The following is a 25,608-nucleotide window of genomic DNA, read 5'->3' as shown; positions in this document are numbered from 1 at the left end:
TAAAAAACAAAAAATCAAACCTATACATATTTAATATCACCGCATTCAGAATCTTCCGATCTATCAATATAATAAATTGATTAACCCGATCGCTAAACAGCGTAATGAGAAAAGGTTAAAACCGCCAGAATTAGGTTATTTTGGTCACTGCAACAATGCATTAAAATGCAATAATTGGTGATAAAAAGATCGTATCTGCACCAAAATGGTGTCATTAAAAAAAGTCTGCATGGCATGCAAAAAATAAGCCCTCACCAAACCCCAGATCATGAAAAATGGAGACTCTCTGGATATCACAAAATGACAATTTTTTTTTTTTTTAAAACAAACTTTGGAATTTTTTTCACCACTTAAATAAAAAATAACTTAGACATGTTTGGTATCTATGAACTCATAATGACTTGGAGAATCAGAATTAATGGTTAGTTTTAGTATTTAGCCAACATGTTGAAAACAACTGTGGGATTGCACTTTTTTGCAATTTCACCGCACTGTGAATTTTTTTCTCGTTTGAGTATATGACATGGTAAAACCTATGGTGTCGTTCAAAATTACAATTCGTCCTGCAAAAAAGCCCTCACAGGGCTATTTTGACGAAAAAATAAAAAGTTAGGGCCCTGGGAAGAAGGGGAGCAAAAAATGAAATGCAAAACCAAGAATACCTCTGGTCGTTAAGGTGTTAATAAAAGCCAGTAATGAATTCATCTTTTTCAGAATACCAAACTTGATACCAATTACAAAAAAGGATGTTCAACTGCTAGTTGAGAAGACTTTGCTTCTTTACTTTCAAAACAAAACACCTGTTTTTGCTTCACAAAAAAAGGGATATTATTGTATATAGACAGCTTGTGAAAAAGCTACCTATACTAAACTTAGCCAATGAGAATTCCTCCTAATACCATCCTTGTGAAAAACCAGGGCTTTTTCTCTTTGTAGTACATATGTATAAATACTAATAATGCAAGCATCTGCCCCCAAAAAGGGAAACATGGACAGTAAAGTATTAAGTAGCATAAAAAACATGTTCGTGCAATATGCTGTTAAATAGACTGTTGGTTGCCATCCTTTTTTCCCCTAGTCAGATAGTTTGAGGTCATTTTGACATTTTTTAGGTTGTGTTTGCATTAAGGAGCTGTAAAGGAATTCAATACAATCATTGGAAACATCATAGTGTTACACATCTTGTCTGGGAAATTATAGACTTAGAAGCATTTCAGATTTGTGGTGAATCAATTTACTGCAAATTGAGTTGTTGTTTTTTTTTTTTTTTTTTTTTTTTTTTTTAAATTAAAGCCAATTAACTTTAATGTCAAATATTTGTTCATCTCTAGACAGCACTGGTTGTCAATGATGGTTATGAGGGGCATGTGCAATCTCCAAAGCATCTGCCCCATGGTCAATGTGACCTAGATGTCTGCCTGATCCAATAATAAGATAAATAACTAAATAACTCTAAATTAAGTATTTCATTAAAGAAGTACCTGAAGATTGTGTAAGATGTTTCTCTTACTTCCAATATAGGACTTATTATGAGGTAGATGCCTTGGTGTCATAATATCTAGCTGGAAGATTATAAGTATTGTATATGTTTTTTTGTTGTTGCCTCTGCGGAGCTAGGATAGTGTTGTATGATACGTTTTTGTCTCTCTATTTTCTCTGAAGGCCCTACTGAATATATTAATGCTACTAGTGTATATAAGTTTTCTTTGGCTTAGTCATTATTGCCGTCAAATCAAATTATTAGTACAACCTTAATATTTCCTATCAGAAAAACTCTGGACAACATTAATGAATTCTTAGCATGTCAGGATTTTTTTTTTTAAACGTGGGAATGTTGAGGTTGCATTAGTCATTGTCCATCACAGTAGCTGCTTGTGAATATGTCAAAATTCAATCTATAGAATATTCTTTCTAGATTCTTTCTAGATAATGTCTTATTTGCATTTTTAGGGAAAATATGCAGGGTTTGTATGTGCTCTTGTTTCTAACATGACCTTGTACCTTTCGTTTTGTTTGTGAGGTTAGAAAATGTGGGGAGGTGTTTACAAGAGGTGACAAGCGCTTTTTCTTTAACAATATATGCATAGAACAAACCTTTAGGCACTTGTCCTATTGACTACATGTGTTCTACTGATTTAAAGCATGACTGAAGATGTGACTGCTTGAATTAGCTTTATTTAAAAAATGTTTGTGTTCCTTGTCAAATTTAATAAAACAAAGGTTTGGCTAAAAGAGGCAAAAAATGAAAATGCTACAATATAAGCACAGTAGATTTCAGCTTAATGCATTTGTCAGGAAAGTAATACATTCACATTAAATTTAAATTGAATAACATGCTTTGTGATCTTTGGGTAGTAGCGAAAAAGATGAAACTGTTGTGTTAGAACATATCATTTAAGGAATTTCATTTCAGTGCAATTTAATATTTCTTATGTATTTCTATTAATACTCAGAAGAAAATGAGCAGCATAAGTCACTTGTGACTTGTTCATTGTTCGTATGATCGCTTATTTCTTACTTTGTAAAATGGAGATCTATTCTGAAAGTGCCTTAAGCTACCTAATTATTTGTGCACAATGTTAGAACATTTATCATTTGGTCATCCATTTAAGTGACTACTGAACAACAGAATCTGTTTTTATATTTTAGTTGTGACATTACTATCTGTGACATTACTATTGCCATGGAGTATTACAAATATAATTGGCAGGTGCATAACTATACTGAGTATACTATAGTATCTAAATGTTGCCCTCAGACCTTAGTCTGTAAAGGCAAATAATGGCTCCTCTACCAAATAAGAAATTCATCATATTTATAAATGGTTATTTACTGTAGATTGGAAAGTGGAGGAACTGTACATGTATTCAGGGAGAGCTCAACATCTGCTGAACCTTGGAATCCTGTGCACGTCATGTCTGATGTGTTCATGATGCAAGGAACACTTCTTGCACATGCGCTCATTATGATGTAGAATGGAAAAAGCCTAGCTAAGGCTACTTTCACACATCATGTTTTTTGCATCAGGTACAATCCAGCGAATGTTGGAAAAACCGGATCCAGCGCAGATTGTGAAAAACTGATGCGACGGATCCGTTTTTTCAACGGATCCGGCTAGCATATCTAGATTATTCGATAAAAAAAAATTTGGAGCATGCTTAGTTTAAAAAAATAGAATCCGGCACCGGAATCCGTCATTTTCCGGATCCGGCACCTTCCAGCTCCCATAGGCTTCCATTCTAGCAAATAGCCGGAAGCGCCGGATCCAGCGCTTCCGGCTTTTTCATCAGAGACAAAAAACGTTGCTATGGACATTTTTTCCAGAAACCGGAAATTGCAGATTTTCTGGATCCTGCGAAAAACGGATGAAACGCAATGTCATCCGGCGCAATTCAGCACTAATACTAGTCTATGGGAAAAAAACTGGATCCGGCGGCAACATTCACCAGATCCGTTTTTTTAAATTTAGCCTGATTGAGCCTGACAGCGAAAACCTGATGTGTGAAAGTAGCCTAAGGGTGAGTTTCCACGGTCAGTAAACGCTGCGTGTTTGACGCTGCGCAGAGCTGCAGTGTCAAACACGCAGCGTCCAGATGTTCCAGCATAGTGGAGGGGATTTTTTTAAATCCCGTGTCCACTATGTGTGGAAACCCGCATCCGTCTTCCCTGCGACTCCGGACATGCTGCGCGTCTTTTCAGATCGCAGCATGTCCGTACACCTTGCGGGGACGCAGCGTCCCCGCAAGGCATATCACAGGGCGCTATGGGAGAGAGTGATGATCCCGGATGTGTACAGTTAACACATCCGGCATCATCGCGTCCCAGAAAGGGGCGGGGCTTAGCGCTGAGCGGCGATACCGCCGGCCATCCTGACCATGGACACATACCCTAAGGGTATGTGTCCACGTTCAGGATTGCATCAGGATTTGGTCAGGATTTTCCATCAGTATTTGTAAGCCAAAACCAGGAGTGGAACAATTAGAGGAAAAGTATAAGGGTATGTTTCCACTGTCAGGATGGCCGGCGGTATCGCCGCAGCGGCGAAGCCGCTCGGCGCTAAGCCCCGCCCCCTTTCTGGGACGCGATCATGCCGGATGTGTTAACTCTTCACATCCGGGATGATCGCTCTCTCCCATAGCGCCCTGTGATATGCCTTGCGGGGACGCAGCGTCCCCGCAAGGTGTACGGACATGCTGCGATCTGAAAAGACGCGCAGCATGTCTGTAGTCGCAGGGCCGCCGCGTGCGGGTTTCCACGCATAGTTGAGACGGGATTTCATAAAATCCCCTCCACTATGCTGGAACATCTGGACGCTGCTTGTTTGACGCTGCAGCTCTGCGCAGCGTCAAACAAGCAGCGTTTCCTGACCGTGGAAACATACCCTAATAGAAACACATGCACCAGTTGAGCATTTATCACCCACTCCTGGTTTTGGCTTACAAATACTGACATAAAATCCTGACCAAATCCTGATGCAATCCTGAACGTGGACACATACACTAAGACAAAATGAAACAGACATCTTGTTAGATATTAGGCTTGAATTTCAGTTTGGCATAGTTGAGTTTTCACTTTGAAGCTGAAGCTGTCGTTTCAGTCTGGAAGGGAAAACTTGGAATTTGTTGTCATTTTTTTTGATTAATGAAAAAAGTGTAAAGCTTTAATATTTTAATGTAATAAATATATGTAGATGACATATATCATGAAAACCAAGTGCTAGCTCACATTATGACAGCAGTAAATGTGGCTAGGATCTGCTTGCAAGTGTCTGATATCACTCCTCTCGTCTCCTGGATATTTGCATAAGGATAACGGAGGATTAAGGTTATGATCACATTGCAGAGCCATTGTCTTGATGACTTCAATGTAATACTAAGACATAGCTCAGTGGACTGCATCACAAATGATAGGACATCTAAGGAGAATGTATCACACATAATAGGATTAGATACACAGCTCAGTGGACTGTATTACATGGTAGGATTAGATTCATGGTTCAGTGAAATTTATTGCTTTTAATAGGTTTAGATATATAGCTAAGAGGACAATTACCCTGATCAGAGGGAAGCCCACGTGGCATTACAACACTCAGATCTCAGTATTAGTAGATGAGCATAGATGTGGGCACCAGCACTGTGGTGTGGATTTCATCCAGTGACATGTTATCACTAGTGATGGGTGAGCCCTAATATGCTCTGGTGCTCGTTGCTCGGGTCGAGCAAATTGGAATACTCGGGTACTCGACCCGAGCAACAAGCCCAATGTACTGTAAATCTAGGGGAAACATTAGCATTATTGCTGTGATCCCCCCAGGGGGTCCTTTTAGGGTTTAAAAATGTCTTAAATCGATGGGTACAGTGCTCAAATGACACGGGAACATCATAAGGAAGACGCCTGGAAGCATTTAAAAATAATAATAATAATAATGTTAATTTTTATATAGTGCTAACTAGGGTTGAGCGACACGGATCGTTCATTTTCATAAGTCGCCGACTTTTGGCAAAGTCGGCGTCTCATGAAACCGAGCCGATCCCTGTGTGGGGTCTGCTATGCGGTACGCGACTTTCGCGCCAAAGTCGCGTTTCAATGACGCTAAAAGCGCCATTTCTCAGCCAATGAAGGTGGATGCAGAGTGTGGGCAGCGTGATGACATAGATCTCAGTCCCCACCATCTTAGAGAAGGGCATTGCAGTGATTGGCTTGCTTTCTGCGGCGTCACAGGGGCTATAAAGGGGCGTTCCCGCCGACCGCCATCTTAGTGCTGCTGCTCTGAGCGTAGGGAGAGGTTGCTGCAGCTTCTTCGGAAGCAGGGATAGTGATAGGCAGGGTACATAAAGCTACAAACCGCTTGTGCTGTAGCGATTTCCACTGTCCAACACCACCTTTTGTTTGCAGGGACAGTGGAAGCTACATTTTTTTTTCCTCAGCGCTGTCGCTCATTGGGCTGCCCTAGAAGGCTCCCTGACCCTGATAGCTTCGTTGCTGTGCCTGTGTGTACGCCGCTGTGCAAACCAACTGCTTTTTTCAAAGCACAAATCCTGTTTTTCCTTCCTTTCTGCACAGCTATCTTGTGTGTTTGTCCACACTTTTGTGTGCAGCAGTCCTTATTATAGCTGCCTGCCATACTTTTCTGAGATTACTGCAGGGAGATAAATATTGTCATGTCTGCCTCTGTGCCATTGCTGTGGGTGGCATCTCTCTCTCATTGTGTGCCACCGAAAAACACTGTGTGATACTTGGCCATTTTTTTTTTTTTTGCTAAATTCTCCCTTTCCAAAAAAAAAATTAGTGGGAGATAAATATTGGCAAGTCTGCCTCTGTGCCATTGCTGTGTGTGGTATCTGTCTCTCATTGTGTGGCACCGAAAACACTGTGTAATACTTGGCCATTTTTTTTTTTTTGCTAAATTCTCCCTTTTCCAAAAAAAAAATTAGTGGAAGATAAATATTGGCAAGTCTGCCTCCATGCCATTGCTGTGTGTGGTATCTGTCTCTCATTGTATGGCACCGAAAACACTGTGTAATACTTGGCCTTTTTTTTTTTTTTCGCTAAATTCTCCCTTTTCCCCCCAAAAAAAAGTGGGAGATAAATATTGGCAAGTCTGCCTCCGTGCCATTGCTGTGTGTGGTATCTGTCTCTCATTGTGTGCCACCGAAAACACTGCGTAATACTTGGCCATTTTTTTTTTTTTAGGGTAAATTCTCCCAGAAAAAACAAAAAAATAGTGGGAGATTAAGATTGGCATTTCTGCTTGAGTGCTGGTCCTGTGTGTGCCATCTGTCTCAAATTATTGGGGCACAGAAAACCTAGTGTGTAACATTGGGCCTGATTTTCCTTTCAGTGTCAGGCACCTATAAAGGTATATATAAATCCTACAGAAGTTTGAGTTCACCTGATAAGTTGTTTTACAGTAACAAATAGCGTTACTTTGGTTACGTTTTGCAAACAATGAGGAAATCTAGTGGAATAGGTCGTGGCCGTGGGCGGTCATTGTCAGCTGGTAATGATGGTAGTGGTGGTGGAGCATCAGGTGGTCGTGGTAAAAGCAGTACAGCACCTAAGTCTCGAGTTGTTGAGCCAGGTTCGTTGTCTGGCTACACAAGGCCTCGAACGCTCTCTTTTCTGGGAGTAGGAAAACCACTTTTGAAGCCGGAGCAGGAGGAACAAGTATTGGCTTTCATTGCTGACTCTGCCTCTAACTCTTTCGCCTCCTCTTCGGAAAGTGCCAAATGTCAGAGCAGTGCATCGTCAGTGAATGCTCCCGGTCAGGAACAAGTCGCTTCCTTGTGTCCTTCACTAAAAACAACAGTTAAGGATGCGTCAGTCGACACAACAGGTTACTCCATGGAGCTCTTTACACATACCGTTCCTGGGTTACACAGTGAAACAGTTAACAGGCTATGCCCATTAGAAGTTGAATCGGACATGGAGTGCACAGATGCACAGCCACAGCCAGATTACTATGCTGTTCCTTTGACTCAGACCAGAACATTGCCCTCGCAGTGTACTGAGGCAGAATCAAAACCAGCAGAGACTATGGTGCTCCGTCACGAACACAATACCACCGGCTTACACGGTGACACAGACGAAGTTGCACACAACATAGAAGAGGAGGTCATAGATGACCCAGTTGTGGACCCCGATTGGCAGCCATTGGGGGAACAGGGTGCAAGCGGCAGTAGTTCTGAAGCGGAGGAGGAGGAGCCGCAGCAGGCATCAACATCACAACAGGTTCCATCTACCGGGCCCGTATCTGGCCAAAAACGCGTGGCAAAACCAAAACCAGTTGGAGGACAGCGTGGCCATCCAGTTAAAGAAGCTCAGTCTGCAATGCCTGAAAAGGTATCCGATAGTAGAAAGAGTGCAGTCTGGCTTTTTTTTAAACAACATCCAAATGATCAGCGCAAAGTCATCTGTCAAAAATGTTCAACTACCTTAAGCAGAGGTCAGAATCTTAAAAGTCTAAATACAAGTAAATAAGTCTATAATCACTGCACACTTTGCAACAAGGTTTATGCTTCCAACTAATGTGTGTTTTTATTATAAATGAAAAGGCGACAAGTATAGACGTTTCGGCCACTCTGTGGCCTTGATCACTGTGTCGCTAGAAAAAATGAAAACAAATATACATAAGACATATAATATAAATACAATATTTACAAAATTTACATTAAACATGATATACAGCATATCAGGCATCATAAAGGGTAGAGGTCATGTCAACATAGCCTCTGTAGGGGTCTTTTGACAAATATGGGACACCCGTAGGGGACATGAGAGAGAGATATAGATGTTATAACGAAGAGACCTAATTGAAATGTTCAGGTCAGTGGGTGAACAGACAAAAACTACAGAATACAGAACAGTAAAAAGACATACCGTAGTCTAAATGTGTCACTGAGTGATGTTCGAGCGTCCTGGACCAGTAAGGGTCAAACTCTGGATAACCTGGTAAGAGTTAGTCACAGTGAGCTACACGTCATGCTGCAGTTTTAAGGGGCTATCATGCAGTGTAGTGAGGACCAGGTATGTGGGGGTACTCAGGTCAGGGTGCAGTTGGTGCTGAAGTGTAATATAGCCAGAGGGGTATGTGACTACATATCAAATAGTGGTGCATGATATGGAAAGGCATAGTAACTCCTGATTGTATATTGCACCAGCCCATAGGTCATGTGACATAATGGGGCAAAATATCGGAGAAAGAGGTGTATACTTACACCAGCAAATATGGTGAATGCACTTTCTTTGGTAAGGTGCAATAGTAGATCTGTATGAGCCCAGATAGTATAGATGCCACTATAATGGGAGAATATATGGACTTGAGTGACCTGACACCATAAATAAAGTATATCAGTGACATCAGAGTGTACTTACACCGGCAAATATAGTGGATGTGCCCTCTTTGCGCAATAACGGAGCTGTATGAGCTCAGAGTCCGGGCAAGGCAGGTGCCGCTATAATAGAATCAAATGTAAGAAATATGGCTTTGTGGGCAAAGCGTGTTGATAACGCAGGGGTGTACTTACATCAGGACCGGATACAGGGTTGTAGGGGTGCTGGCACAGCTGTGCCTTAGCAGTGGGACGCCTGGAGTAACGCAGGTTGAGCGCTCATTTGTAGCGCTCCTGGGTCAGGTGACCGGAAATGAATGGCCTGCTAGTGCATGCGCTGTGCGGTCATGATAGTTTGTTAGGGAAGTTGCCGGGCAACGTCGGCAGCTGCGTCGTGTCCCTTAGGAGAGACGACGAGGAACATCGGCGCCTGCGCCGTGTGCGGTGGGCGTACCTGCTGTGCGGTCATGATTGTTTGTTTAGGACGTTGCCGGGCAACGTCGGCAGCTGCGCAGTGTCCCTAAGGAGAGACATGACGAGGAACGTCGGCGCTTGCGTAGTGTGCGGTGGGCGTACCTGCTGTTGTGATGCTGGTAGCTGCGGTAATGTCAAATAGTAGTAGTAGTAGTAATAGTAAATACAAGTTGCATGCATAGACATTTATCCACCATGCATTTGCAAGCCTGGACTAACTACCAAACGTCCCTAAAGGTTGCAGCACCCTCGGCCAATGAAGCTAGTCAGCAACGCTACATCCCTTCCCTCCCTGTAAGCCCACCATTTCTCGCGCCACCTGCAGTATCTGTGCAGCTTTCGTCGCCAGGCCAAAGCAGTCAGGGAATCACCAGGTTAGTAGTAGGAAACACTGCATGTAGGGCACCGGCAAGAATACCATCTCCAACCCTCTCTCAGTCACCCATGTCCACCGGCACCACCGCTAGTTCCACGATCTCCAGCTCTCCAGTCCAGCTCACCCTACATGAGACTCTTGTTAGGAAAAGGAAGTACTCATCCTCGCATCCGCGTACACAGGGTTTGAACGCCCACATTGCTAGACTAATCTCATTAGAGATGATGCCCTACCGGTTAGTTGAAAGCGAAGCTTTCAAAGTGCTGATGGACTACGCTGTACCACGCTACGAGCTACCCAGTCGGCACTTCTTTTCTAGAAAAGCCATCCCAGCCCTCCAACAGCATGTTAAAGACCGCATCGTCCATGCACTCAGGCAGTCTGTGACTACAAAGGTGCACCTGACAACAGATGCATGGACCAGTAGGCATGGCCAGGGACGTTACGTGTCCATCACGGCACACTGGGTGAATGTGGTACATGCAGGGTCCACAGGTGACAGCAATATTGGGACAGTTCTGCCTAGCCCTCGGTCAAGGAAAGAGTTGGCTGTAGGCGTTCGCCCCCCCTCCTCCTCTTCCTCCTCCTTCTCCTGCAGAAGTGAGAGCTCGTCCACAGACCGCAGTCGCACATCCACTCCATCCGCAGCTGCCACTGTTGCACACCAGGTGTGCCATTATGGGACAGCTAGTGGCAAGCGTCAGCAGGATGTATTGGCAATGAAGTGTTTGGGCGACAACAGACACACCGCGGAAGTTCTGTCTGAGTTCTTGCAGAATGAAACTCAGTCATGGCTGGGCACTGTACATCTTGAGGCGGGCAAGGTTGTGAGTGATAACGGAAGGAATTTCATGGCTGCCATAGCCCTTTCCCAACTGAAACACATTCCTTGCCTGGCTCACACCTTAAACCTGGTGGTGCAGTGCTTCCTGAAATGTTACCCGGGGTTACCCGACCTGCTTCTCAAAGTGCGCAGACTTTGCTTGCATATCCGCCGTTCGCCCGTACACTCCAGCCGTATGCAGAACTATCAGCGGTCTTTGAACCTTCCCCAGCATCGCCTAATCATCGACCTTGCAACAGGGTGGAACTCCACACTGCACATGCTTCAGAGACTGTGCGAACAGAGGCGTGCTGTTATGTTTTTGTGGGAGGATACACATACCGGGCAGGCAGTTGGATGGCAGACATGGAGTTGTCAGGTGTGCAGTGGTCGAAGCTACAAGACCTGTGTCAAGTCCTTCAGTGTTTTGAGGAATGCACACAGCTGGTTAGCGCAGACAACACCATAATAAGCATGAGCATCCCCCTAATGCGTCTGCTGATGCAAAGTTTGACACACATAAAGGAGCAGGCGTCTGCAGCCGAGGAAGAGGAAAGCCTTGATGACAGTCAGCCATTGTCTGGTCAGGGCCGTGTAGAGGACGCGGTAGCAGGCGAAGAGGAGGAGGAGGACAAGGAGGATGATGGGGATGAGTACTTTTTGAATGAGGAAGCTTCTCCTGGGCCAACAGAAATTAGTGGCATTGCAAGGCCGGGTTCTGTTTTTTTAAGGGAGACAAGTGACGTAGATTTGCCTGTAACTGCCCCTCCAACCAGCACAACCGCAGATTTGACAACTGGAACTTTGGCTCACATGGCGGATTATGCCTTATGTATCCTCAAAAGGGACACACGCATTATAAAAATGATGAGCGAAGATGATTACTGGTTGGCCTGCATCCTTGACCCTCGCTATAAAGGCAAATTGCAAAACATTATGCCACATGAGAACCTCGAACAAATATTAGCAACCAAACAAGCTACTCTTGTAGACGGTTTGATTCAGGCATTCCCAGCACACAGCGCCGGTGATGGTTCTCACACAAGCTGCAGGGGGCTACATGGCAGAGGTGTTAGAGGTGCACAGATCAGAAGTGGCGTTGGACAGAGGGGTTTTCTGACCAGGTTGTGGAGTGATTTCGCAATGACCGCAGACAGGAGAGGTACTGCAGCATATATTCAAATTGACAGGAGACAACATTTGTCCAGTATGGTTACTAACTATTTTTCATCCCTTATCGATGTTCTCCCTCAACCGTCATTCCCATTTGATTACTGGGCATCCAAATTAGACACCTGGCCTGAATTGGCAGAATATGCATTGCAGGAGCTTGCTTACCCAGCAGCTAGTGTGCTATCAGAAAGAGTATTCAGTGCTGCTGGTTCAATATTAACCGAAAAAAGGACTCGTCTGGCTACCCAAAATGTGGATGATCTCACCTTCATTAAAATGAACCACTCCTGGATTTCAAAATTATTTTGCCCCACCTTTCCCGGCTGACACCTAGCTTTCCTATAAAAATTGCTTGCTTGTGGACTGGTCTTACTGAGTGTTCCTATCTGTTAATTTGCAGCAGCTGTTTGTCCAGCATACGACATGTTTACACCTCCCCCAATGGGAAAACTCCCCCCACGGGGCCGTGGTCTCGCCACTTGGCGCAAGCACCTGTTACAGTGCTGTTTGTCTGAAGAGGTGGGTGTGCCCGCTTTTGGTCGACGGCACTGCCACTGGGTCCCTCATAGTACAATGTAGTGTCTCTGGCGGTGGTGGTGCGCACCCAACGTCAGACACACCGTTGTAACATGAGGGGCCCTGGGGCGGTACCGCCGGCCACAAGAGAGTTCCCCCCCCGCTCAAACTGTGCTCTACCACGTGCAAAATTATCTCGCACAGCTCCACCAATGTTTAGTCTATGTGCTGACATCATTCAATGCCTGGCACTGACAAAAAATACCAATTTGTTGACATCTATGATGCTAGTTAAAGTAGTCTGGGTCAGTGTCCTATATTGACACCAGTAAATACTAATTTACTGCCAAATTACTTTTTCATAAACTCTGCAGATGAGCCCACCCCTGTACCTAAGCATGCCACCTTTTTTTTTATTTATAGTTGTTTTGCGAGACATTAACATCTATTTATTTTTTGGGAGTACTAACTGTATCAGACGTATCAGACACTTCTTGCAATACTCCTCCACTGACCACAATGCTGCTTGCCTGTGTATTCATGTAACCGATTTAAAACTGCCATGCCTGCCTATTGTTTGTTATTTTAGGCCTTTGATACCCGGTCTTCGGCCCCTACTTGCTATACTCCTCCACTGACCACAATGCTGCCTGCCTGTGTATCCATGTAACCGATTTAAAACTGCCATGCCTGCCTATTGTTTGTTATTTTAGGCCTTTGATAGCCTGTCTGCAGCCCCTACTTGCAATACTCCTCCACTGACCACAATGCTGCCTGGAGTGCCTGCCTGTGTATCCATGTAACCGATTTAAAACTGCCATGCCTGCCTATTGTTTGTTATTTTAGGCCTTTGATAGCCTGTCTGCGGCCCCTACTTGCAATACTCCTCCACTGACCACAATGCTGCCTGGAGTGCCTGCCTGTGTATCCATGTAACCGATTTGAAACTGCCATGCCTGCCTATTGTTTGTTATTTTAGGCCTTTGATAGCCTGTCTGCGGCCCCTACTTGCAATACTCCTCCACTGACCACAATGCTGCCTGCCTGTGTATCCATGTAACCGATTTAAAACTGCCATGCCTGCCTATTGTTTGTTATTTTAGGCCTTTGATAGCCTGTCTGCGGCCCCTACTTGCAATACTCCTCCACTGACCACAATGCTGGCTGGAGTGCCTGCCTGTGTATCCATGTAACCGATTTAAAACTGCCATGCCTGCCTATTGTTTGTTATTTTAGGCCTTTGATAGCCTGTCTGCGGCCCCTACTTGCAATACTCCTCCAATGACCACAGTGCTGCCTGCCTGTGTATCCATGTAACCGATTTAAAACTGCCATGCCTGCCTATTGTTTGTTATTTTAGGCCTTTGATAGCCTGTCTGCGGCCCCTACTTGCAATACTCCTCCACTGACCACAATGCTGCCTGGAGTGCCTGCCTGTGTATCCATGTAACCGATTTGAAACTGCCATGCCTGCCTATTGTTTGTTATTTTAGGCCTTTGATAGCCTGTCTGCGGCCCCTACTTGCAATACTCCTCCACTGACCACAATGCTGCCTGCCTGTGTATCCATGTAACCGATTTAAAACTGCCATGCCTGCCTATTGTTTGTTATTTTAGGCCTTTGATAGCCTGTCTGCGGCCCCTACTTGCAATACTCCTCCACTGACCACAATGCTGGCTGGAGTGCCTGCCTGTGTATCCATGTAACCGATTTAAAACTGCTATGCCTGCCTATTGTTTGTTATTTTAGGCCTTTGATAGCCTGTCTGCGGCCCCTACTTGCAATACTCCTCCAATGACCACAGTGCTGCCTGCCTGTGTATCCATGTAACCGATTTAAAACTGCCATGCCTGCCTATTGTTTGTTATTTTAGGCCTTTGATAGCCTGTCTGCGGCCCCTACTTCCAATACTTCTCCACTGACCACAATGCTGCCTGGAGTGCCTGCCTGTGTATCCATGTAACCGATTTAAAACTGCCATGCCTGCCTATTGTTTGGTTTTTTAGGCCTTTGATAGCCTGTCTTCGGCCCCTACTTGCAATACTCCTCCACTGACCACAATGCTGCCTGCCTGTGAATTCATGTATCCGATTTAAAACTGCCATGCCTGCCTATTGTTTGTTATTTTAGGACTTTGATAGCCTGTCTGCGGCCCCTACTTGCTATACTCCTCCACTGACCACAATGCTGCCTGCCTGTGTATCCATGTAACCGATTTAAAACTGCCATGCCTGCCTATTGTTTGTTATTTTAGGCCTTTGATAGCCTGTCTGCAGCCCCTACTTGCAATACTCCTCCACTGACCACAATGCTGCCTGGAGTGCTTGCCTGTGTATCCATGTAACCGATTTAAAACTGCTATGCCTGCCTATTGTTTGTTATTTTAGGCCTTTGATAGCCTGTCTGCGGCCCCTACTTGCAATACTCCTCCACTGACCACAATGCTGCCTGCCTGTGTATCCATGTAACCGATTTAAAACTGCCATGCCTGCCTATTGTTTGTTATTTTAGGCCTTTGATAGCCTGTCTGCGGCCCCTACTTGCAATACTCCTCCACTGACCACAATGCTGGCTGAAGTGCCTGCCTGTGTATCCATGTAACCGATTTAAAACTGCCATGCCTGCCTATTGTTTGTTATTTTAGGCCTTTGATAGCCTGTCTGCGGCCCCTACTTGCAATACTCCTCCACTGACCACAATGCTGCCTGCCTGTGTATCCATGTAACCGATTTAAAACTGCCATGCCTGCCTATTGTTTGTTATTTTAGGCCTTTGATAGCCTGTCTGCGGCCCCTACTTGCAATACTCCTCCACTGACCACAATGCTGCCTGGAGTGCCTGCCTGTGTATCCATGTAACCGATTTAAAACTGCCATGCCTGCCTATTGTTTGGTATTTTACGCCTTTGATAGCCTGTCTGCGGCCCCTACTTGCAATACTCCTCCACTGACCACAATGCTGCCTGCCTGTGTATCCATGTAACCGATTTAAAACTGCCATGCCTGCCTATTGTTTGTTATTTTAGGCCTTTGATAGCCTGTCTGCGGCCCCTACTTGCAATACTCCTCCACCGACCACAATGCTGCCTGCCTGTGTATCCATGTAACTGATTTAAAACTGGCATGCCTGCCTATTGTTTGTTATTTTAGGCCTTTGATAGCCTGTCTGCGGCCCCTACTTGCAATACTCCTCCACTGACCACAATGCTGCCTGGAGTGCCTGCCTGTGTATCCATGTAACCGATTTAAAACTGCCATGCCTGCCTATTGTTTGTTATTTTAGGCCTTTGATAGCCTGTCTGCGGCCCCTACTTGCAATACTCCTCCACTGACCACAATGCTGCCTGGAGTGCCTGCCTGTGTATCCATGTAACCGATTTAAAACTGCCATGCCTGCCTATTGTTTGGTATTTTAGGCCTTTGATAGCCTGTCTGTGGCCCCTACTTGCAATACTCCTCCACTGACCACAATGCTGCCTGCCTGTGTATCCATGTAACCGATTTAAAACTGCCATGCCTGCCTATTGTTTGGTATTTTACGCCTTTGATAGCCTGTCTGCGGCCCCTACTTGCAATACTCCTCCACTGACCACAATGCTGCCTGGAGTGCCTGCCTGTGTATCCGTGTAACCGATTTAAAACTGCCATGCCTGCCTATTGTTTGGTATTTTAGGCCTTTGATAGCCTGTCTGCGGCCCCTACTTGCAATACTCCTCCACTGACCACAATGCTGCCTGCCTGTGTATCCATGTAACCGATTTAAAACTGCCATGCCTGCCTATTGTTTGTTATTTTAGGCCTTTGATAGTCTGTCTGCGGCCCCTACTTGCAATACTCCTCCACTGACCACAATGCTGCCTGGAGTGCCTGCCTGTGTATCCCTGTAACCGATTTAAAACTGCCATGCCTGCCTATTGTTTGTTATTTCAGGCCTTTGATAGCCTGCCTGCGGCCCCTACTTGCAATACTCCTCCACTGACCACAATGCTGCCTGCCTGTGTATCCATGTAACCGATTTAAAACTGCCATGTCTGCCTATTGTTTGTTATTTTAGGCCTTTGATAGCCTGTCTGCGGCCCCTACTTGCAATACTCCTCCACTGACCACACCAATGCTGCCCGTGTACCCCTGGAACCTATTTAAAAGTTCATAGAGCCTAGTTATATATTTTATTTACCATTAATAAGGCCATGATGGACTACGCTGTACCACGGTACAAGCTAACCTGTTGAAAAGCCATCCCAACCCTCCACCAGCATGTAAAAGACCGCATTGTCCATGCACTCTGGCAATCTGTGAGTACAAAGGTGCACCTGACAACAGACGCATGGACCTGTAGGCATGGCCACGGAAGATTACGTGTCCATTACGGCGCAATGGGTTAATGTGGTGGATGCATGGTCCACATGGGACAGCCTACTAAGTCTTTCTGCAGTCCCTAATTCAAATTGTCCTCCACTGTCTAAATCGGAGCTTCCACCTTCTGGCTTTCGGCCTATAGTATCAGATATTAAACTGCATTTGGCCTTCAACTTTGGTTACGGCCTACTAACGGTGTCTGCCCCTGCCTGGTGTTTTTCCTCAACTGAATAAAGCTGAGCTTCAACCTTCTGGCTCTCATTAAGTGCTGTGTTTTTAAAAATTTGTGGTTAGGGCCTACTAACGGTGTCTGCCCCTCCCTGGTGTTTGCCCTCAACTGAATAAAGCTGAGCTTCCACCTTCTGGCTTTCGGCCTATAGTATCAGATATTAAACTGCATTTGGCCTTCAACTTTGGTTACGGCCTACTAACGGTGTCTGCCCCTGCCTGGTGTTTTTCCTCAACTGAATAAAGCTGAGCTTCAACCTTCTGGCTCTAATTTTTTTTTTTTTTTAAGTGCTGGTTGGGGAATAATACCTCTGTTTGCTGCTCCCTGGTGTTGACCTCAACTGAATAAAGCTGAGCTTCCACCTTCTGTCTTTCGGCCTATAGTATCAGATATTAAACTGCATTTGGCCTTCAACTTTGGTTACGGCCTACTAACGGTGTCTGCCCCTGCCTGGTGTTTGTCCTCAACTGAATAAAGCTGAGCTTCAACCTTATGGCTCTCATTAAGTGCTGTGTTTTTAAAAATTGGTGGTTAGGGCCTACTAACGGTGTCTGCCCCTCCCTGGTGTTTGCCCTCAACTGAATAAAGCTGAGCTTCAGTCTTAGGCTTTTGGCCTAAAGTATCAGATATTAAACTGCATTTGGCCTATTAGTGTGTTTGGGCCCTTAAAACAGTGTCTGCTGCTCCTGGGTTTGCTACTCCAATGAACAAAGCAATGCCGCCTGTTTAGTCCTGTTACCAATTTTGAACTGCATTTAGCCTACTTTATTCTTTGGCCCTATATCTGTTTCCTCCTCATCCTGCCCATTGCCCAGCCACTGCTAGATGAGTCTGCTGGTACATTGACCTAGACCACTACATTCCCCTTGCACTCTACACAGCCAGAATCTGACCCTGCTGAAAGTAAGGTTCCCCTTCCCGCATGTTATACCACCTTACACAGGGACAAAGAGGAAGGTGCAGATGAAAGTGCAGGTTCCTTCATCAGGTGGGGGGGGCATACTCGTTGGCGACGTCACTGGCACAGGGCCCCTCAGAGTACGCAAAAGTGTCGCTGCTGGTGGGTGGCGCCCTCGCCGTGCAAACACACCGCTGTACTTTGAGGGGCCCTGTGCCAGTGCCAATGCGAACAAGTGTGCCCCCCTGCTTGCTCAGGATCACAGCACTTGCAACGTTGAAATACTTTCCTCTCCCTGCTCCACCGCCGTGACGTAGTCCACGATTCCTGGGCCCACTAAAACCTTGAACCAGCCCTACCCCCTACAAATTTGCCAAATGACCCCCAAGTTCCATTGAACAACTATTATTATAAAGTTAATTAAGATTAACAAGCTTCAGAAACAAGAATGGATGTTTTTGGCATTAAAATGGGCACTGTAGGAGTTTTCCTGGCCTCCACTCACTGCCGACCATGCTTCCCCATTGACTTGCATTGGGTTTCGTGTTTCGGTCGATCCCCGACTTTTAGCGATAATCGGCCGACTGCACTCGACTCGACTCTGGACAAAGTCGAGTTTCACAAAACCCGACTCGATCTTTAAAAAATGAAAGTCGCTCAACCCTAGTGCTAACATATCCCACAGCGCTTTACAGTTTGCATACATTATCATGACTGTCCCCGATGGGACTCACAATCTAAATTCCCTATCGGTATGTCTTTGGTATGTGGGAGGAAACCGGAGTACTCCCACGCAAACACGGGGAGAACATACAAACTCCTTGCAGATGTTGTCCGAGGTGGGATTGGAGCCCAGGACCCCAGCGCTGCAGTGCTATCCACTGTGCCACCGTGCTGCCCCTGACACAGATGTGACCAATGTTGTCAGAGTGTGATACCACTTTTACAGGCACACAATAAAACATACAAAAACAAAACCAAAATGGATTTTGCTGAGAAATATGTTAAGGAAAATCCTTTCCAGGGTAATAATGTTTATGTAAGGCAAAATAATGACTCCCCCCAAAAAAATGTGCCTCCACCACTTGGTCTATGTTCACATGTAGCATTTTTGATGCGCTTTTCATCTTTAGCATTGCTTTCAACCAATGCAAATGTATTCATTGGGAAATGTCATTGTAACATTTACTAACCTTAGCTGGCCACGTGGTGTGAGACACAGAAGGAGACACATCTTGTTTCATTTATGAAGGAGGGCGTCTTTAACCCCTTCATGACCTTGGGATTTTCCATTTTTCCGCGGGTGCTGGCGTTTTTAGTGATACCATTTCAGTGCAGATACGTTCTTTTGATCGCCCGTTATTGCATTTTAATGCAATGGTGTGGCGACCAAAAAAACGTAATTCTGGCGTTTCAAATTTTTTCTCGCTACGCCGTTTAGCGATCAGGTTAATGCTTTTTCTATTGATAGATCGGGCGATTTTGAACGCGGCGATACCAAATATGTGTAGGTTTGATTTTTTTTTATTGATTTATTTTGATTGGGGCAAAAGGGGGGTGATTTAAACTTTTATATATTTTTTTTTTTTTTTCACTTTTGTTTTCCTTTTTTTTTTTTTACTTTTGCCATGCTTCAATAGCCTCCGTAGGAGGCTAGAAGCTGGCACAACGCGATCGCCTCTGCTACATAGCAGCGATCATCAGATCACTGCTATGCAGCAGAAATGCAGGTGTGCTATGAGCGCCGACCTATACTCCTATACTGTTATTGCCTATGCAGTGAGTGGCTGGGCTGCCAAAAGTTAGGACGCAACACAATACCACTTTCATGAGACATACAGGAGGGTCTCATGAAAAAATGTTCCCGTTAAAAGAAAGTGTTTCATCCATAGTGTTTGCCTTTGCATTGAATGTAAGGCCTGCCCTGCCCCACAGTTAGAGGCACCCCAATAAGCCTTTGAACCCATGTACTGGATGGCCACAGGAAAACCAAGTTCAAATTATTAATTTGGCACTGCCATACTGTTTGCTTATGTATTGAATGCAAGGCCTGCCCTGCCCCAAAGTTACATGCACCCCATTAAGTCTTTGAGACCAGGTACTGGATGGCTACAGGAAAACCAAGCTCATATTATTCATTTGTTACTGCCATACTGTTAGCCTATGCATTGAATGCAAGGCCTGCCCTGCACCAACGTTACACGCACCACAATAAGCCTTTAAGTCCACGTACTGGATGGCCACAGGAAAACCTAGTTCACATTATTCATTTGGTGCTGCTATACTGTTTGCTTAGTCATTGAATGCAAGGCCTGCCCTGCCCCAAAGCTACATGCACCCCAATAAACCTTTGAACCCATGTACTGGATGGCCACAGGAAAACCAAGTTCACATTATTCATTTGGTACTGCCATACTTTTTGCTTATACATTGAATGCAAGGCCTGCCCTCCATCAAATTCACGCGCACCTCAATAAGCCTTGGAAGAGAAATAGAGGTGGGCCTCCTGAAAACAATGTTTCCATTATTAGGAAGTTAGTCTCCCATAGTGTTTGTCTATGCAGTGAATGCAAGGCCTGCAAAAAATTAGGAGGCACTCCAATTCCCCTTGAAAGAAATGTGGAGGAGGGCCTCATAAAAATATGTTCCTATTATAAAGGAGCTGGTCTCCTATACTTGGAACGCCCATAAGTGTATGAGCTGACAAACATTTCCCCCTGGGTGGTACACATTTTTTCAGTTAATTTTTTTTTTACGGCCATCAGAATCACACCCTTGCCAAAAATAGAGTGACTGTTGCATCACGGAATCCATTCACCCTGGTGTTCTAGTGGTGGTGTCTGAAGAGACGTGGAGGATGTCCTCCTATGAATCTATTAAAAATATAAAGGAGCGGGTCTCCTATACTCGGAATGCCCATTCACTAAGTGTATGGGCTGACAAACTTTTCCCCCTGGGTGGTACACAATTTTTTTGGTTAATTTTTTTATGGGTATCAGAAACAACATTGCCAAAAAATAGAGTGGCTGTAGCATCTAGGAGCACGTTCACCCTGGTGTTCTAGTGGTGTTGGATGATGAGGATGGGGAGAAGGAGGAGGATAACACCAAATCACAAAAATCAGGAAGCATGTACCCATGTGAGGGTGTGAAGAGGTGCATGGGAATACATCTCCCAAAAAAGACACTGTATTGGAGGTTATGTTTCGCTGTTATCATTTGGTGGTGTACAGATGTCTGGCCCAATCCAGCCCTTGTTCATTTTTATAAGAGTCAGCCTGTCAGCATTTTCAGTTGACAGGAGGATGCGCTTCTCAGTTATAATTCCACCAGCGGCACTAAAAACCTGCTCTGACAAAACTCTAGCGGCAGAGCAGGCCAGGACCTCCAAGGCACAGAGAGCCAGTTCATGCCACGTGTCCAGCTTGGATATCCAATAATTAAAAGGCACAGAGGGATCATGGAGGACTTTGGTACCGTCAGCAAGGTACTCCCTCAGCATCTTCCCAAACATAGCACTTCTTGTGACAGTACCCCGTGCCTCTGGGCTAGGGGATGGGAGGGTCTGAGAAAACTCTTCCAGAACTTTGCCAGTGTTCCCCTGCCTCTGCTGGATTGGAGTTTTATCTCTTGCATGTACTCCTTGGTTGTCCAACGAACTATGACGTCTGCTGCCAGCATTCTCAGATGGAAATTTTTTTAGTAATTCTGCAACAAGGGCCCTCTGGTACTACACCATTTTAGTACACCTGTCTGCATCTGGAAGAAGATATTGAAAGTTCTCCATGTAGAATGGGTCTAGAAGTTTCACCAACCAGTAATAATTGTCACCAAAAATTTTAATAATGCGAGGGTCACGGGAAAGGCAGTGCAACATAAAGTCAGCCATGCATGCCAGACTGCTAACAGGCATGACTTCCGTGTCCTCACCAACAGGATAATTGACCATTCTGTCCTCCTCCTCCTCTTCCTCATAATCCCTGTCATCAGGCCATCCATGCTGAACAGACAGTAAGACAGTTGTGCTTGTAGTACCGTCTACAGCGCATGAAAGTAGCTCCTGTTATTCCTCCTCCCCCTCTTCCTCTTTGTCTTCCAATCCATGTTGGGACAACATGATGCTGACCTGTGTGTAATCACCCTGTATGGTTCCTTGCTCCATGTCCTTGTGCTCCACCTGCAATGCATCCTCTTTCATTGTGAGCAGAGAGCTATTCAGAGTGCAGAGAAGGGGGATGATGATGCTAATTATGGCGTCATCGCTGCTCATCATCTTGGTGGAGTCCTCAAAGTTTTGTAGGATGGTACTTATGTCTGACATCCATGTCCACTCCTGAGTAGTGTTAAGCAATACCTTCCAATATTCGGAATTATCGGTATTGGATTGGATCGGCCGATATCAAAAAAATATCGGATATCGCCAATACAGATACTCGATACCAATGCAAGTCAATGGGACAAAAGTATCGGAATTAAAATAAACCCTTTCTTTCTTGTAGGTTCATTCTACATGAAGGAAAACAACTAAGAATAATGTAGAATGTATTGGGGGAGGTGGAGGAGACATTAAATGCATAGAGGTTTATCCCAATCAAATGGAATAGCAGGAATTATTTTTTTTTTTAAACGTTCGGAGTTACAAAGATATTGACTATGTTAAGATTTTTTATATTTTGTCAGATATTTATGTTTCATTACTTCCATGCTCCTCACCTTCTTTTTTACTTTTCCCACACTTTCTTCTTCATCATCCCCAGCAGCAGCATCTTTTTCATCAACTTCTTCACCTTATTCATCTTCTTCTTCACCTTCTTCGTATTATTCTTTTTTTACATTCTTCATATTCTTTTTATTCAACTATTATTCTTCTTCATATTCTACTTCTTCATCTTCTTCATATTCTTCTTCTTCATCATATTCTTATTTGTGACAGGCATTCCTGTAGTTGTTATCTATAAAAGTTTGAAGATTACACCTTCCGTTCTTCCTGTCACAAAATATTTAAAACAGGATTTGTCCGTGTTCAGTTTGGCCTGCAGCAGCAGGTTTTTTCCAGGGGCACCACGAGGAGGAACGGACTCACCCCCATACACTGCTTAGTCTTCTTCTGCTTATAATTTAGATAATATCTTTTGCTCTGATTTTTAGTTTTATGCTTAATGTTCTTCTGCTTCTTGGTCTTCTTCGGGGTGGTCTTCAGGGTCGTCGTCTCCAGGGTCGTCATCTCCAGGGTCGTCATCTCCGGGGTCGTCATCTTCTTCGGGGTGGTCTTCAGGGTCGTCGTCTTCTTCGGGGTGGTCTTCAGAGTCGTCATCTTTAGGGTTGTAGTAAGGGAGATCCAGAGTGATTAGCAAAAACCATTTCCAAAAGCTTGAACTTGGAAATGTAGCAGAAGGTACAAGAAGGCTGAGGAACTGCCAAGAACCAGCTGACGGTACTGGAACCCGGATGGCTACCCGAAGGTACAAGAGCCAATAGAACCACAGAGGACCAGCTGACGGTACTGCAACCCGGTTACTAAGCAGGAGGTACCTGAGCCAGAAATCACTACCAAGGACCACCAGACGTTGGTGGAACTAGGATACCAAGAAGGAGGCACCTAAGCCAAAGGCTCTGCCTGGAACCAGCTGACGGTACTGGAACCAGGATGGGGAACAGAAGGTACAAGAGCCAAATACACTGCTGAGAACCAGCTGACGGTACTGGAACCCGGATGGGTAGCCGAAGGTACAAGAGCCAATGGAACTACCGAGGACCAGCTGATGGTACTGGAACCCAGTTACTAAGCAGGAGGTACCCGTGCCAGAAAGCACTACCAAAGACCACCAGACATTGGTGGAACTCGGATACTTAGAAGGAGGCACCAAAGCCAAAGGCTCTGCCTGGAACCAGCTGATGGTAATGGAACCAGGGGGACCTATTCAAGATTGTCTTCTAAAGAACCAGCTAATGGTGCTGGAACTCAGACAGGCAGCAGAAGCGTCAGCTGATCCCTAAGCGCATGCCACGGCGATTAGGGATCAGCTGATGCCGCAGTCTGAAGAAGGCGGAGGGAGATGAGTGAGAGGCGAAAATATGCACTGCGCATGCCCATGAATCCCAGCCCCGCAGTGTGAATAAATCAGAAGACACTGCGGGGCGGGATCTCGGGCAGCGCAGCCACTCAGGCGCAGTCAGCCTGACATCAAATGATGTCAGAAGATGGGCAGCGCTAACTGCACATGCCCAACGGAAAACATAACAGTGCTGCCTCCGGGACAGATTTAAATGACACTCAGGAGGCGGCGCACGGCGCGAAGGGGGTATGAATGACAGCTGTGCCGCGTCTGATTAGGAAGGAAAGTCCCGCCTCCGGGACTTTCACGGTATGAAGGGACACATTTTATAAGTGTTTAGTTCAGCGTGTGCAAGGAGCATAACTAACAGACCACCTTGTCCAAATGCAGCATTAGTGCTGCACAAGGTGGCTCTTTTAGTTACAAGCGCCTGGGGGGAGACAGGTTCCCTTTAATATCTGTAGTAGTGTGAGTGTGGAGGGAGCAGGAGAAATTGCCGGATACACAGCAGGGGATCAGCTGACATTACTGAACCCCAATAACATGGCAGCAAGTGTTGACTGTGCAGACGGCACTTCCGAGCAGCAATTGGCGGTGTTGGAGCCCAGGGTCAATGCTAGAAGCATAGTGTAGGCCGAGGCCTATTTGGAGCAAGTTTAATATCTGTTGTAGTCTTAATGTGGAGGGAGCAGGAAAAATTGCCGAATACACAGCAGGGGATCAGCTGACGTTACTGAAACCCAATAACAGAGTAGCAACTGTTGACTGTGCAGACAGCACTTCTGAGCAGCAACTGGCTGTGTTGGAGCCCAGGTTCAATGCTAGAAATGGAGTGGAGAAATTGCCGCACACACAGAGGGGGATCAGCTGACGTTACTGAACCCCAATAACAGAGGAGCAACTGTTGACTGTGCAGACGGCACTTCCGAGCAGCAACTGGCGGTGTTGGAGCCCAGGGTCAATGCTAGAAGCATAGTGTAGGCTGAGGCCTAATTGGAGCAAGTTTAATATCTGTTGTAGTCTTAGTGTGGAGGGAGCAGGAGAAATTGCTGGATACACAGCAGGCGATCAGCTGACATTACTGAAACCCAATAACAGAGGAGCAACTGTTGACTGTGTAGACAACACTTCTGAGCAGTAACTGGCTGTTTTGGAGCCCAGGGTCAATGCTAGAAACAGAGTGGAGAATTTACCGCACACAGCTGGGGATCAGCTGACGTTACTGAAACCCAATAACAGAGGAGCAACTGTTGACTGTGCAGACAGCACTTCCGAGCAGCAACTGGCTGTGTTGGAGCCCAGGGTCAATGCTAGAAACAGAGTGGGGAAATTGCTGCACACACAGCAGGGGAGCAGCTGGCGTTACTGAACCCCAATAACAGAGGAGCAACTGTTGACTGTGCACTTCCGAGCAGCAACTGGCAGTGTTGGAGCCCACGGTCAAAAAGGGTGTAGGCCAAGGCCTAATTGGAGCAAATTTAATATCTGATGTAATGTGAATGTAGAGGGAGCAGGAGACATTGCCAGACACACAGCAGGGGAGCAGCTGACGTTACTGAACCCCACTAACACAGGAGCTAGTGTTTTTCTCTGTGCAGACGGCACTTCCGAGCAGCAACTGGTGGTGTTGGAGCCCAGGGAATCCAGGAGAAGCAGAGTGTAGGCTGGGGCTTAATTGGAGCAAGTTTAATATCTGTTGTAGTGTGAGTGTGGAGGTAGCAGGAACAATTGCAGGATACACAGCTGGGGATCAGCTGACGTTACTGAAACCCAATAACACTGGGTCAAGTATTGACTGTGCAGACAGCACTTCTGAGCAGCAACTGGTGGTGTTGGAGCCCAGGGATTACAGTTCAGGGGGTAGAAACATGAAC

The 25,608-nt window shown here is 45.4% G+C and overlaps 1 long non-coding RNA gene across 1 annotated transcript; it reads right to left on the bottom strand.

Moving 5' to 3' along the window:
- Nucleotides 1-8,033: 8,033 nt before the first annotated feature.
- LOC143773850 (uncharacterized) lies at nt 8,034-8,942 on the bottom strand. The gene is made up of 3 exons (XR_013215399.1): nt 8,718-8,942; nt 8,380-8,448; nt 8,034-8,104 (listed from the first exon to the last, which is right to left on the bottom strand). It is a non-coding gene; the product is annotated as an uncharacterized LOC143773850 (long non-coding RNA).
- Nucleotides 8,943-25,608: the final 16,666 nt, after the last annotated feature.

This window comes from Ranitomeya variabilis, chromosome 5 (assembly GCF_051348905.1).
Source record: "Ranitomeya variabilis isolate aRanVar5 chromosome 5, aRanVar5.hap1, whole genome shotgun sequence".
NCBI lineage: Eukaryota > Metazoa > Chordata > Amphibia > Anura > Dendrobatidae > Ranitomeya > Ranitomeya variabilis.
Note: the sequence above shows the minus strand (reverse complement) of the source record. Positions and strands in the feature narration are given on the sequence as shown.